Raw genomic sequence first — 14,773 nt, 5'->3', positions numbered from 1 at the left:
CACTACAACCTTGTTAAGTTTCCCTTAATTGAGCAGTAAAAACAAGCAAACCCTAGCTGGTCTAGGGAGTTTTGAAAGAGAGAGAGCATGGAAAGAGAGAGAAAACCCTTTTCTTTCTAATTTTGATTTTTTTTTTTAAAAAAAATGAAATGAAAAAGTGATTTATCTAATAACATTTGTTTAATATTCAAATTAAAAACCTAATTTAAAATCCAGTAAAGGACAAAATACAAATAGGCAAAAAGACCATTTTCCCCTTCCCATAACTAAAAATCATAAAAATCACTTAGGGGTATTTTTATCAATTCTAAAATCTTGACTATTCCCGACATTCCTAATGTCTAACTATATTGCCCCGCTATACTAAAAATACTAAGATGTGATTCTTATAGCCATACACCGCGTTCCAATATTGTTGGGCACAAAACATGGAAAATAATGAAATTCCATATATGACATATAAAATCCACTCTGAATTTAAATAAATCTTCGTAAACGTATAATTCATAACTAATATGCAAGTTTCATAATTAAACCCTAATTATCTGCTAATTTTCAAATTAAAGTTAAGCGGTCTTTACCAACGTGTAAGGTCTGTTGGGTTTTATGTCCTAAATAAAATTCATTTCAATATAATCAGATTTAATTATTAATATAGATCAGAAATAACATTTAATGTTGCATGGTTCACATGATTTATTTCATGATTATATGTACATAATGTATGAATTCATCTGAAACCCTTTTCACATACTTGATCCTATTTATTGTGTTGTCAACATATTGGAAAGTAAACATGACTATGTGAATAAAGTTTCCTAGATTTATCAGACACAGGGTTTTACTGATATGATAATCTACAACAGAGTTTACTTGCATTTGGAGAAATTCTATGTTCTTTCCAGAGCATTGGTTAAAGTAAAGCTCAGGTTGGATGCATGGAGTATGTATCGGAAGGGACCGATATTGAACTTTTACTTAGATTTATTAAACTTACTGTATATTCAAGTCAATATCGCCTAGTTGATCCTAGATCAAATGATCTCAATCCTTTTATGATTAGGCTCAATCTCAAGAGGCTATTCGTGTTCTTTGATTTGTTAGTTAAGCGTACTTTTGTGTCAGGGTGATACGTACATTTTGGGAACACGGTAGTGCAATTGAGTGGGAGCGCTAACATAAACATGGAATCTATAGCTTCTATCTGGCGAATAGTAAGTAAAGGATGATCTCCTTCGAGCTTGACCAAACGAAAATAAATGGTGGAGTACTCATTTCACATAAGCTGAAATATCATTTATACGGGGTTAAGTGTTTTATGGATAAAATACATTGTAGGATGTAACGGTAATCTAATCTCTTTACATTGTAGATCATTCATATAGAGGATCATTGATTAAATTAGGATTATAACAATTAATAACTAATGATGTGTCTATATGGTGGAACATATAGAGCATTCTATATACTGAGAGTGCAATTCTAAGTTCTATGCGTGGATTCAACGAAGAATTATTAAGTCAGTGAATTTAGGTTATAAATTCTTGATCTGCTTATTGGAAGCTCGGTTATATAGACCCATGGTCCCCCCACTAGTTGAGATAATATTTCTTGTAAGACTCATATAATTGGTTTTGAATAATCAATTATAATTTTCAAATTAGACTATGTCTATTTGTGAATTTTTCACTAAGTAAGGGCGAAATTGTAAAGAAAGAGTTTTAGGGGCATATTTGTTAATTATGATACTTTGTATGGTTCAATTAATAAATATGATAAATGAAAATATTATTTAATAATTATTTATAGTTATTAAATAGTTAGAATTGGCATTTAAATGGTTGAATTTGAAAATTTGCGTTTTTGAGAAAATGAGATGCAGAAATGATAAAACTGCAAAATTGCAAAAAGTGAGGCCCAAATCCATTCTGTATAGGGCCGGCCACTTTTATAGGTTTTTTCATCTGATATTTTTATTATTTTAATGCCAAATAATTCAAACCTAACCCTAGTGGAATGCTATAAATAGATAGTGAAGGCTTCAGGAAATTTACACTTAACTTTCACACTTTTCCTTCAGAGAAAAACCTGAGCCTTCTCTTTCTAAACCCTAGCCGCCACTTCTTGCTCTTCTTCTTCCTTGAAATTTCAAAACACTTAGTGATTCCAGTAGTGCCCACACACAGCAACTGATACCTCAATCATAGTGAGGAAGATCGTGAAGAAAGACTTTCAGCAAGAAGGAGTTTCAACACTAAAGAAGGAGAGAAAGAGATCCAGGTTCAGATATTGATAATGCTCTGGTACAGAAAGGAATGAAGGGCTAGATATCTGAACGGAAGGAGTCATTATATTCTGCTGCACCCAATGTAAGGTTTCCTAAACTTTATATGTGTTTATTTCATAATCGTTTTAGAAGTTCATATTTAGGGTGTTAATCAACATACTTGTGAGTAGATCTAAGATCCTGGTAAAATAATTTCCAACAACTGGCCTCAGAGCCATGGTAATTGATTTGCTTGCAAGAAATTTGGACTTAAAACGATTTGTTTGATGTTTTGGATGGTATCATGTTGTTTTGAGTGTTGTTTGATGATTGATTGATGTTTGTGAATTTTCGTGAAAAATAATTGAATATCTGTTTCTGGAATTATTTTTATTGGATAGTATGGAAAAAATTAAGCAATTTATTTTTTACAGAACTCAATTTCGATTTAATTTGAATTAGTTATGATTTTTTGAAGTTTCAAAAAATATCGGGATGGTGTCACTGCACCACGCTCGCGCGGAAATCATGCAGCACCCTTGCTGCACCGTGTTTCCTCGCCCAAACACTCCCATTCGCGCCCATGGACAGTATGCAATGCATACTGTCATTGCATACTGTCCGTACAGCTCGCAATTTTTTCGTTTTTCTTCGATTTTTCATGCTATTTCATAGATTTAACTTCCGATTTTTTGTGTAGTTTTGTATTTAGACATTTACTATTCCTAATTCAATTCTAAATATCATAATTAAATTAATTAATTTTTTTTTAAAATTAATTCATGATATTAGTGTAATTTGAATTTGAAAATAGTAAATATCTATCTTTTTTGCTTAATTATCTATCTTATTTTTAAATTTGATTATATCTTATCTTTTTTAAAAAAATTTAAGGTCAGATTTTAAATTTTTAAATTAAATATTTTTTTTAAATAATTTGACCTTATTTAAATTTAAAATAAGATAACTATAATCATGTAATTTTAAATAGTAGTAAGATATTTTGCTAACTTTTAAATTTTGTTATTTTATTTATTTAAATTAAATCATAAAATCTGAAAAAGATATTTATTTATCTTTTTTTTAATTTTTATTGAATATTTAATTTATAAAATAACATTAAATTTTTAAAAGTAGTTAGCAAATTTTGAAATGATATTTAGGTTAGTTGAAACCTAATTTTTCAAAATTGTAGGTTTAATTTTAAATATTATTTTATTAATTTCGAAAATATATATATATTTTATTATATTATTTTTTTTCGAAAATATATATTTTTTTTATTTATTTAATTATTTTTTCGAAATTTAATTATTTAAAATTAAATAAATCGTACATCCAACTATCCAGCTAACCTTGTTGCAGGAGTATGTGTGTTTAGCTTGTTTGTAAGTTTTTAAAACCTATTATTGCTTGATTGCAAATAGTCATGGTTAACTTGTTGACAGATCCAATGATCTGATTTTAACTCATGGCTCCCTTGGTCAAGTAAATAATTTGTAACAGGTAATTTTCACAATCTTCTTTCATCTGTGTATGACCTAGCAACATGATAGGATCCATCCAAATGTGTACCTGTGTGAGCCTATATGTTTAATTTTGTTATAGATGCATATAGGTTGTTGTTGCTAAATAAAATATCATAGTTTTTGATAGATTTTATTTAGGCCCATTTAGTTTTTGGGCCTATTAAATTAATAACAGTTGTTCATTTTAAGGTTAAATTCCTCTCTTTTGTGCCTTGTGTGAGAGTTGGGAGCCATAGTAGTGGGTACGACATACTGAACCCAGCACCCCCTCACATGAACTACCCCAATTGTGAAGGCCCATTTTCCTGATTTGAATAACTGTACTAGGTTAATTAAATTAGTTTAACCTAATAAAATTGATTAGCAACATATTTAATTTCATTTATTTTGAAATTAATTTAAGAAAACCATAGTTTAAAGAATTTTATTCTAAGCTAAACTATATGTATTTTCTTGTATTTAATTAAATATAAAATTATAACCATCTAGATTCTTTCTGAAGCTTAATTTAAATTTTTCATTAAATATTCCTATTTAAGTTGATATTTAGTTATCTATAACTAATCAGCTTAAATCTGAATATCTTTTAGATTTAAAATTTCAAAATTAAGTTGAGAAATTTTAAGAATTGGTTATTAAGATTCTTTAGATATTTTTTAAGTTTATATTTTTCAAATATTAACTTAAAATGGAATATTTTTTTCAAATTAATTTGTTACAACTTAATTTTTGATATTTAGTTAAATTTAAATTTGAAAAATATTTAAGTTCTAGATTTTTTCTAATACAACTTAAATTAGATATTTTTTCAAATTTTGTGGAAAAGATACTTAGTCAAATAAGATATTTTCTAGATAGTTATTTCTAGACTACTTATTGTTTCTAATATTAAATAGGAAAATATTATACATTGTGAAATTAATTATTTAAATAATTAATTTTGGTACAATTTATTTTAAGTATATGTTTTCCTAGTATTAAACTAGAGATTAATAATTAAGCCTTTTCTACACTTAATTATTTATTTCTTGAATTTAATACATTTAATTAAATTAAAAAATTAAATATCTAAGTTGATTTTCATCATGATACTTAAATATTTCTTTTTCATGACACTTAATTAAATAGAAAATTATTTTTAGTTGAAATTTATTTTTTCAACTAAATTTAAATAATTTTCAAAAATGTATTTTTTTTTCTTTATTTTTTAATCAATTTTCAAAACTGCATTTCTTAAATGTAAAATTTCGAACTTTATTTGAAAAATAGATTAAAGTTGTAAATTATTTATTTTAATTTTGGACCAACTTAAATCAATAATTTTTTCATTTAATGATTAATTAAAATAAATGAAGTAAAATATATTTAATTAGAAAATGAATTAATTAGTCAATGAAAGTCTAGATAGATATTAACTGTTTTGCTTGAAGTATTTTTCTAGTGTATTTAATTAAATAGAAAATTAATATTTAAGTTGATTTTCATCATGATACTTAAATATTTTAAATTTTTCTTATATATTTAATTAAATAGGAAAATTATATTTTTTTTGTTGTAAATTAATTTTATTAATTAATTTTGGGCCAACATTAAATTAGAATAATTTTTCCTGGATTTATTTTTATTTTATTTTAATAAGCTATTTCGAAAATTGTATTATTAAATACTTTAATTTTTCGAAATGCAATATATATTTATAGAAAATTAAATTTGAGTTGTAAAAATTAATTTAAATTAATTTTGTAACAACTTAAATTGAATATTTTTCTAAATATTTATTGGAAATTATTACTAAGATGGAAATAATTCATGTTATTTTCATATCCATCTAAGTAAAATTTATAAATATTAAATTAAGATTTATATTTAGAATTTTTCATTCTAAATTGGAAATTTTAATTAAATAAATATATATTTAAAATAAATAGATTAAAATAAGTATCAAAGAAAATACAACTCTCTTTAAATAATGAGCTTTATTATTATTAGGATATTCGATCTCCATTGTTGGTCTTACAATAGTTAAATGTTTTCAATATAACCTCGAGACGCTAGACTTCGTCCCACTTATGGATGGTTATTCGTTGAACACATTTAACACCGTAAGATCTCATTTGATAAGTGTTTTGTAAGTTTTCGTCTCTATTAGACTCTCCCCTACGGTGACTACTTAGAGATAAACTTATAAAACATGAAACAATGGTGGAAGCTCATAAAATGAGAATAACCTTGACTCTCCCCTACCGGGACAACGTTGGATTCTTATTTTGATCGAATAAAAGGTTGCTAGAATGGTTTGCATTTTAGATGAGTTGACAACTCTATTCAATGAATGATACTTTGACTCTCGCCTACCGGGATACTGTATCAGTTTGTTGGAAACCTTGGAAATTATTTAGGATTGTATGTTTTAGCATTTTCACTTGTCATTCCTACTTGCTATATGTTTAATAATTTTTGAATTGTGTATGAATTTATATTGAACCATGTTATTTTCTGCTATTAAATTGTAGTTTAATTTCGTATCTTCATTGTTGGTCTAACTTGGTTTGTTTATCTAATGAGATAAATTCCTAATGGATTTTCACCATTAGACATACATAATAGTGTTAGATCTCGAAAGATAAATATTGTATATGCAACATCTAGCTGTTCATCAATTGATGACACCTTAGACTAGTATTTTTACAATATGAAACAAGAAGATTGTATAAATAAGATTACTTTGTCTTTCGCTAATCGAAGCATCGTTGGATTCTTATTTAAACAACAAAATTATCCTAATTCCTCTTAGCTTATTCATTTCGAATTAGCTCAATAACATATCATTGGATGAACGGTCTATAAATCATTTCATGTCATTCTATATTTTTTCTTAAGAAATTAAATGACGCATATGATTATAATCCCGAAATTCTATTCCCAATTGATATAAATCCTCAATCTTAGAAATCTCCTACTTGTATGGGCAAATCTGACTTAGAGTTTAAATAAGTAGTGGTGGTCCAAGAAAGAATTACTCATTATATTTGGTATAAATTTAAGTCTTTGACTTTAATTTTAGATTCCAAACAGAAATTTTCTTATATTTTTAATTCCAGGATACAATACAGTTACACTTTCACAGGTGTTTAATAACCATTTTCTATCAATGGATTCAAACTGTATGGAATATGACTTTAGTATTTTGTGACCAGGATCCACTTGCAATATTCTAAGAACTCTTTGATGTAACTAAAGTAAGTCATCAAAAGATACAACCACATATTTTATAAATCTATGGCATTTGTATCTTGGTCATAGTGGTTTTGACAAGATCATTCTCTGCAAAGAGTTAATATGCCTATATCCACTGAAAGTAAGTTCATCTCATTCGCAGATGGATGCACATTCAGGGGTGGATATGAGTTTTTCGTTGTATTCTTAAAACGATCACTCTAGATTATACCTTAAGCAAAGAAATTTGAAATGTTTGAAAAATTTCTAAATTTCTAGCAATGGTGATAAACCATTAAGGTAAGTGGTTAAAGATCTTGCAAACTGATAAGGGTGGAGAAATAGTTAGTAGATATGCAGTTCAAAGATCATTAAATTGATTTTTGAATTATATCCGAACTTACCTCCCCAGAAATTTCGATTTGCATATTGATGATTAGTTACTAGTCGTTGCCTAAGTCTTTCTATGGTAATACAATTTCAGAATGATGTAATGGTTGTATACTTAATGTAAATCATTACTAGATTCATGGATGACCTAATCAAAATCTTAAGAAAAGCTAGAACTGTTAACCATGGTTTGTTAGCTATTCTAAGTTATTAGGGGTGAACCATCCCATAGTCAATAGATAAGAAAGTGTTTGTTTAAACAAATACTACTTTTCTAAGAAAATGACTAAGTCTGAAAAGTAGCAAATAAAGGAGATATTTTTTGATTCCAAAAGTGTTCTATCATCTTATTTGACATATGATGATCCCACTGCCTCTGTTGTCTTGTCACAACCAAAGAGGTTAATACCATTTAGTTTTCTTAGACATAATTCACGGTACCTTGTCGTAGTGGGAGAGTTTCTAGGAACTTCACTTCTTATGACTTTGAAGACACTAGTGATTAAAATCCATTGTGAGTTTAAACAAGGAATGGATTGTCAAGATAAGAAACTAAGAAGAAAAGCCAAGAGAACTATGGTTTAATCCATTCACATGGAGTAACATAAATTTTTCTATTACAAGGACATAAAAGGAAATTTTCGTTAATAAGTCTATTCAATGGACTTAACAAAACTTCCTGTTCCTAGTATTATAGGTGTGATTTATCTAAACCTATGGCTTGTGGTATACCTGGTTAATTACTTACTCTAATGCAAGCAACTTACTTTAGTAAGATGCTGAAGCATTTTCTTTCTAATGGCAATCTATAGAAGCTTCTCGACTTCTAGGCATAGATTTTATTTATCTAAGGAAAAGTCTCAACTATTCCAGAAAAGATAAAGCCATGAAAGAATTTCTTATATCAACAGTGAAGGTCTCAGATATGCTTTAGTATGCCTTAGACCAGACACCTGCTGTTGAGTGGGAGTAATGAGTAAGTATCAGATTAATCCAGGAGAGGAACATTGGAAGACAATCAAGTAAATCTTAAGATTAAGAAGAGGAACTATATGTTAGTTAAAAAGGGTGTATTTAAAACTCTTAGACTACACCACATCAGATTTCGAGATTTGCCTTTGTGCTAGAAAGTCTACTGATAAGATGGTGATTACTCTGGGGATGGAATAGTGATTTTAGAGAAGTGTAAAACCTATCTGAAGTCTCTAGGTCTACCAGAAAGGGACTGAATGTTAAAGTTGCAGGAAAGGTACTTATTCAGTCTAAGGAAAGTTCTATACATTTTTGGCACCATTCCAAATTGCCTTAACTACTAGTGTTATTTCCTGATTAACCAAAAGTAGTTGCCAAAGGTATAGAATCCAGTATCCCAAAAGAGTAGACATATAGAGAGGAATTTCACATTATCAATGATTTTGTGATTAAAGAAGAGTAATGGTGGAGAAAAGGTTGTGTTTAATTCAACCTTTCAGATCATATTACGAGGAGTTTACTACTACTACACTTGATTTGTATATCAAGGTGTTGAGATTATTTAAAATGCACTTTTTGTTTTATATTAGTGCAAGTGGGAGTTTGTTGGGTTTTATGCCCTAAATAAAACTCATTTCAATATAATCAGATTTACTTATTAATATAGATCAGAAATAACATTTAATGTTGCATGGTTCACATGATTTATTTCATGATTATATGTACATAATGTATGAATTCATCTGAAATCCTTTTCACATACTTGATCCTGTTTATTGTGTTGTCAACATATTGGAAAGTAAACATGACTATGTGAATAAAGTTTCCTAGATTTATCAGACACAAGGTTTTACTGATATGATAATCTACAACAGAGTTTACTTGCATTTGGAGAAATGCTATGTTCTTTCCTGAGCATTGGTTAAAGTAAAGCTCAGGTTGGATGCATGGAGTATGCATCGGAAGGGACCGATATTGAACTTTGACTTAGATTTATTAAACTTACCGTAATATCTATTCAAGTCAATATCGCCTAGTTGATCGAGATCAAATGATCTCAATCATGTTATGATTAGGCTCAATCTCAAGAGGCTATTCGTGTTCTTTGATTTGTTAGTTAAGTCTACTTTTGGGTCAGGGTGATACGTACATTTTGGGAACACGGTAGTGCAATTGAGTGGGAGCGCTAACATAAACATGGAATCTATAGCTTCTATCTGGCGAATAGTAAGTAAAGGATGATCTCCTTCGAGCTTGATCAAACGAAAATAAACGGTGGAGTACTCATTTCACATAAGCTGAAACATCATTTATACGGGGTTAAGGGTTTTAAGGATAAAATACATTGTAGGGTGTAACGGTAATCTAATCCCTTTACAGTGTAGATCATTCATATAGACGATCATTGATCAAATTAGAATTATAACAATGGATAACTAATGATGTGTCTATATGGTGGAACATATAGAGCATTCTATATACTGAGAGTGCAATTCTAAGTTCTATGCGTGGATTCAACGAAGAATTAATAAGTCAGTGAATTTAGGTTATAAATTCTTGATCTGCTTATTGGAAGCTCGGTTATATAGACCCATGGTCCCCCCACTAGTTGAGATAATATTGCTTGTAAGACTCATATAATTGGTTTTGATTAATCAATTATAATTCTCAAATTAGACTATGTCTATTTGTGATTTTTTCACTAAGTAAGGGCGAAATTGTAAAGAAAGAGTTTTAGGGGCATATTTATTAATTATGATACTTTATATGGTTCAATTAATAAATATGATAAATGAAAATATTATTTAATAATTATTTATAGTTATTAAATAGTTAGAATTGGCATTTAAACGGTTGAATTTGAAAATTGGCGTTTTTGAGAAAATGAGATGCAGAAATGATAAAACTGCAAAATTGCAAAAAGTGAGGCCCAAATCCATACTGTATAGGGCCGGCCACTTTTATAGGTTTTTTCATCTGATATTTTCATTATTTTAATGCCAAATAATTCAAACCTAACCCTAGTGGAATGCTATAAATAGATAGTGAAGGCTTCAGGAAATTTACACTTAACTTTCACACTTTTCCTTCAGAGAAAAATCTGAGCCTTCTCTTTCTAAACCCTAGCCGCCACTTCTTGCTCTTCTTCTTCCTTGAAATTTCAAAACACTTAGTGATTAGAGTAGTGCCCACACACAGCAAGTGATACCTCAATCATAGTGAGGAAGATCGTGAAGAAAGACTTTCAGCAAGAAGGAGTTTCAACACTAAAGAAGGAGAGAAAGAGATCCAGGTTCAGATATTGATAATGCTCTGCTACAGAAAGGAATCAAGGGCTAGATATCTGAACAGAAGGAGTCATTATATTCCGCTGCACCCAATGTAAGGTTTCCTAAACTTTATATGTGCTTATTTCATAATCGTTTTAGAAGTTCATATTTAGGGTGTTAAGCAACATACTTGTGAGTAGATCTAAGATCCTGGTAAAATAATTTCCAACAAGGTCCACATGTGTCAACTTTCAAATATCGAGATTTCTCAAACTGCAATTCCAAGTCCTCCTCCATTTTTAGTTCTAGGGTCTTCGTTAACTTGTCAGCTTTTTCTTTTCGCGTAGCAAGCCACTGTTGGACTTTAAACCTCAGGAATTCTACATAAGTAGTGATCGAAAAGCCTGTTGCATCCTTAGTTGTTTTGTTGAAGCTCTCAGCCCAGTTACTCATCATTACATTGTAACATACCCATAGAAAGTAAGATCGAATGCATTTGTCAAATCCAATTTCCTTAAGATATAATGAAACTGCAACATTCATTGCCCAAATCTTCTCAATTGCTCTACAGAACTCTATTTTTAAATACGTGTAGGCACACGTGTAAATATGATTCGTGAAGACGTTAGTCTTAAACTTGTGGTTGACGTTCATAGTAGTGTGGTGATAGCATGCATTGTAGTGTGCATTTGGGAACATGAGCTCCAAAGCATGAACAATGCTTTGATGCCTATCAGACACGAGGGCTTAGTTCTCAACATCACCAATCGCTTCTTTCAATTCTCACATAAATAGGTCCAAGAGTTATGGTTTTTGTTGTCAACTACCACGAAAGCTATCGAAAAAATGTGATTTTCTGAATTCAGTGCCACTACACACAACATTTCCCACCATACCTAGTCTTCATGTAAGACCCATCAACACATACAAAGTGATGCTTGACGGCTATCTTTTCCTCCAACGTCAAGGGAATATGTATGTAGATTTTAAAATGTAGTCACCTCAAACATGTTAGAAAGTACGTTGTTCTTCGTTCTTACATGTAAAGTACCAAACAATAGTACCAGACTTCTTAATGAAGTAGTCGAACCCTTTCTTCATTACATACAAGCAAAAAACTATCCTTAAAATGCTATTTGTCTCTAGAAAACTTTCCTAGATATAACTCCCCACCTGGTCTACCACCCATAGATATATAATGACTATTATCCTTTTTGTCTTCTCTTTTAAGCCTTTTCTCCTTGAATTTATCGTAACTTGTCGAAGAAGAAAATGGATCGCTAAATCCAACATCATTGGTACCTCTTGAATCACTAGGACCTTTACCGTCAATGGTCCCTCTAGCTTCACTAGTTCTTCTAGCATCACTAAGACCTCTGGCATTAGTGGTTCCTCTAGCATTACGTGTTCTGTCTGGATGACTACTACTAGTACCAGGTATTTGGTGATTTTCTCTGCAAGGCCTTCTTTTATGTGTTGATTTCCTGAGTATTTGGTACGATAGTGGAGGGAAGTTCAAAGCTATAGTAGCAGGTACCTCTGTGTCTTGGTTATCTCTTACGTCACCATTGCCTTCAACAAACCATTTAGGGTATAGACCATTACCAAAACCATTATGAAAGAGCATTTGTGATACAATGTCAACTGTCGACATCATAGTGTTTAATTCAGGTAATACATCAACTGCCAACACCTCCGTATTTATTTTAATAATAAAACTCTCAACCTCACTACGAGTATTCTTAACAGAGCTTGGTGTGGGACTAGGATCGATACAAGCATTCTTCTTCACCAAAGTTACAAACAATGGAGTGAGTTCATCTGGCTTCTTTGCAAGCATAGACAAATAACCTTACATGCTTATAATTTCCAATAACTTCACAGTGATACACTAAGTCTTTCATGTACTTGTAATTCACTTCTAATTTCAAGTCATACTATACTTTATCAACATTGAGTTTTTCGTACAAAAGATCAACCAAACGTGAGTAGCTTACGTTTGTATCAATCTCAAATGTCAAACTTTTAGCTCGGTTATAAACGTAATCTCTATCCTCAAGCTTCCAAATACCATTATACATAACGAATGAAAAAACACTTGAACCTGTCATCCATAGCCATTTAAACACAATTAAAATTTAGAACAAAAATCTAATAGAAAAGTGATTAAAAAAATCCTCAAAAAGCCATAAATCTGTCAAGTATCTGACACAATCGGACCCATAGCAGACCAATATCGAACCCCATATGATAAATTCCAACAAAAAACTATCGAACACAACCATCAGACCCATCGGACATGACATCAGACAGGGAATATAAAAAAAATTCTTGATGGCATCAGACACAATATCGAACAGACCATAGGGACACTAATAGAGCTTCGGACCTATCGGACTAACACATTGAGTCTATGTAGACATCATCCCTAACCTTAAAAACTGATCTAACCATTGAGCCACCATCAGACCTCTATTGGACACCATTGGTCCAAACAAAAAAAAAACAACAAACCAGAAAAATGCAGAAAACTTGAAGAACAATCATTTCCACACAAAAAATAGCATAAAAAAGCAACAACTAATAGATCGACCATAAAAATAATATTATAAACTAAATATAATAACCAACAACAAAATTAAACAAAGAAAAATCATTACCCATTGAATTTGCGTATGATGTCCCGTCCAAAAAAAACTAACCACCAAAGCACCGAGCTTATAGTGTAGTTTGTATCAAAAATTTGTATTATTTGGTAATGAAATAAGTGAAGAGAATGAGGTTTGTGAGTGTGTAAGATTCAGAGAAGAGAGAACTAAAAACAGAGAAAAGATGAGTGAAGAGAAGGAAAAAGAGATGAAATGTTATTTTTTGGGCTGTAAGAGTGTATGGGGATTAGTTTTAATATTGTCCTAGTCTCTTAATATTGCACAATATAAGTTTAGGGACATGATTTTCCCCTAATGATGCATAAAAAGTCAAATTTTTCATTGCAAAAGCACATTTTAAAATATATATATATATAGGGAATTTATATGGTAGGACCAAGTATAATGACCCTATGCTATAGGGATGTAATATTAACCAATCAGAACTTAAAAAGGAAAATATATATATATATATATAAGTTTGATTAAAAAAAATGTATCAGATTATTTCTCTCATTCACACCCACGGGCTGGGAAGAGTAGGCCTGTTATTTAAAATTTGGGCTTTATTTTTTTTAGGCTTTAGTAATAAGTAAAATCATTGTTTGTATGTGTTTACGTCGTCCGAGTTCGGGAGTTCACAATGAGTTCTCCGTCGGGTCACCGTCGGGTTGCCATCGGGTCGTCCTGGGATCGTTGTGGGGTTATCTGGGCTGGTTGGAGAGATGGCGTGGGTTTGCTGCAGAGAATGCCGTTCAGATTTTTGGAAGAACAATATTGTAATGGAGAGTGAGAAAATTAAGGGTCTCTTATTTTAAGTTTTAATATTTTTTTATTTTTAAAAATAAATATTTTTTTTAGAAAGTATAAAATTTTTATTGTATACAGTTAGTTGTATGATAAGAATATATATCTTAAACTATAATAACCATCCGATCTAAAATCAATGGTTAAAAAAAGTACCCTACCGGTAGGGAATTTTTGCTAAGTCCTACCATAGTCTTGCCCTATATATATATATTTTTGTATAAACAAATTATTAAATCTATTTAAATAGCATTAAAATTTGAAAACATAAAGGGAAAGTATATAGTCTAGAAAAAATCTAATTTATTATTAAAATATACTCATACTTATTTTTTACAAATAATTCAAATTAATTGATAAAATTTAAAATTAATTAATAATATTCAAAACTAAAACAAATATACATTGTCTTATTTACTTTTATACCTTTTTAATTTTAATTAATGCTATAAAATTTTTGTACAAAATGAAATACATTTATATTTCATTAAATTATTAGTAAAAGACGTTAATAAAAAAAAAAAAAATTGGAAGATGCTATACGCACCTATCCACAAACTAGAATTTTATATTTTAGTATTGGAAAAAAATTAGGTGACGTTTGGTTAGAGGTAATGAAATAGAATAGAATGAAAAAGAAAATAATTTTTTTTCTATTCCTTTATTTAGTTGCAT

This window comes from Cannabis sativa, chromosome 2 (assembly GCF_029168945.1).
Source record: "Cannabis sativa cultivar Pink pepper isolate KNU-18-1 chromosome 2, ASM2916894v1, whole genome shotgun sequence".
Taxonomy (NCBI): Eukaryota; Viridiplantae; Streptophyta; class Magnoliopsida; order Rosales; family Cannabaceae; genus Cannabis; species Cannabis sativa.
This window is presented reverse-complemented; position numbering follows the sequence as displayed.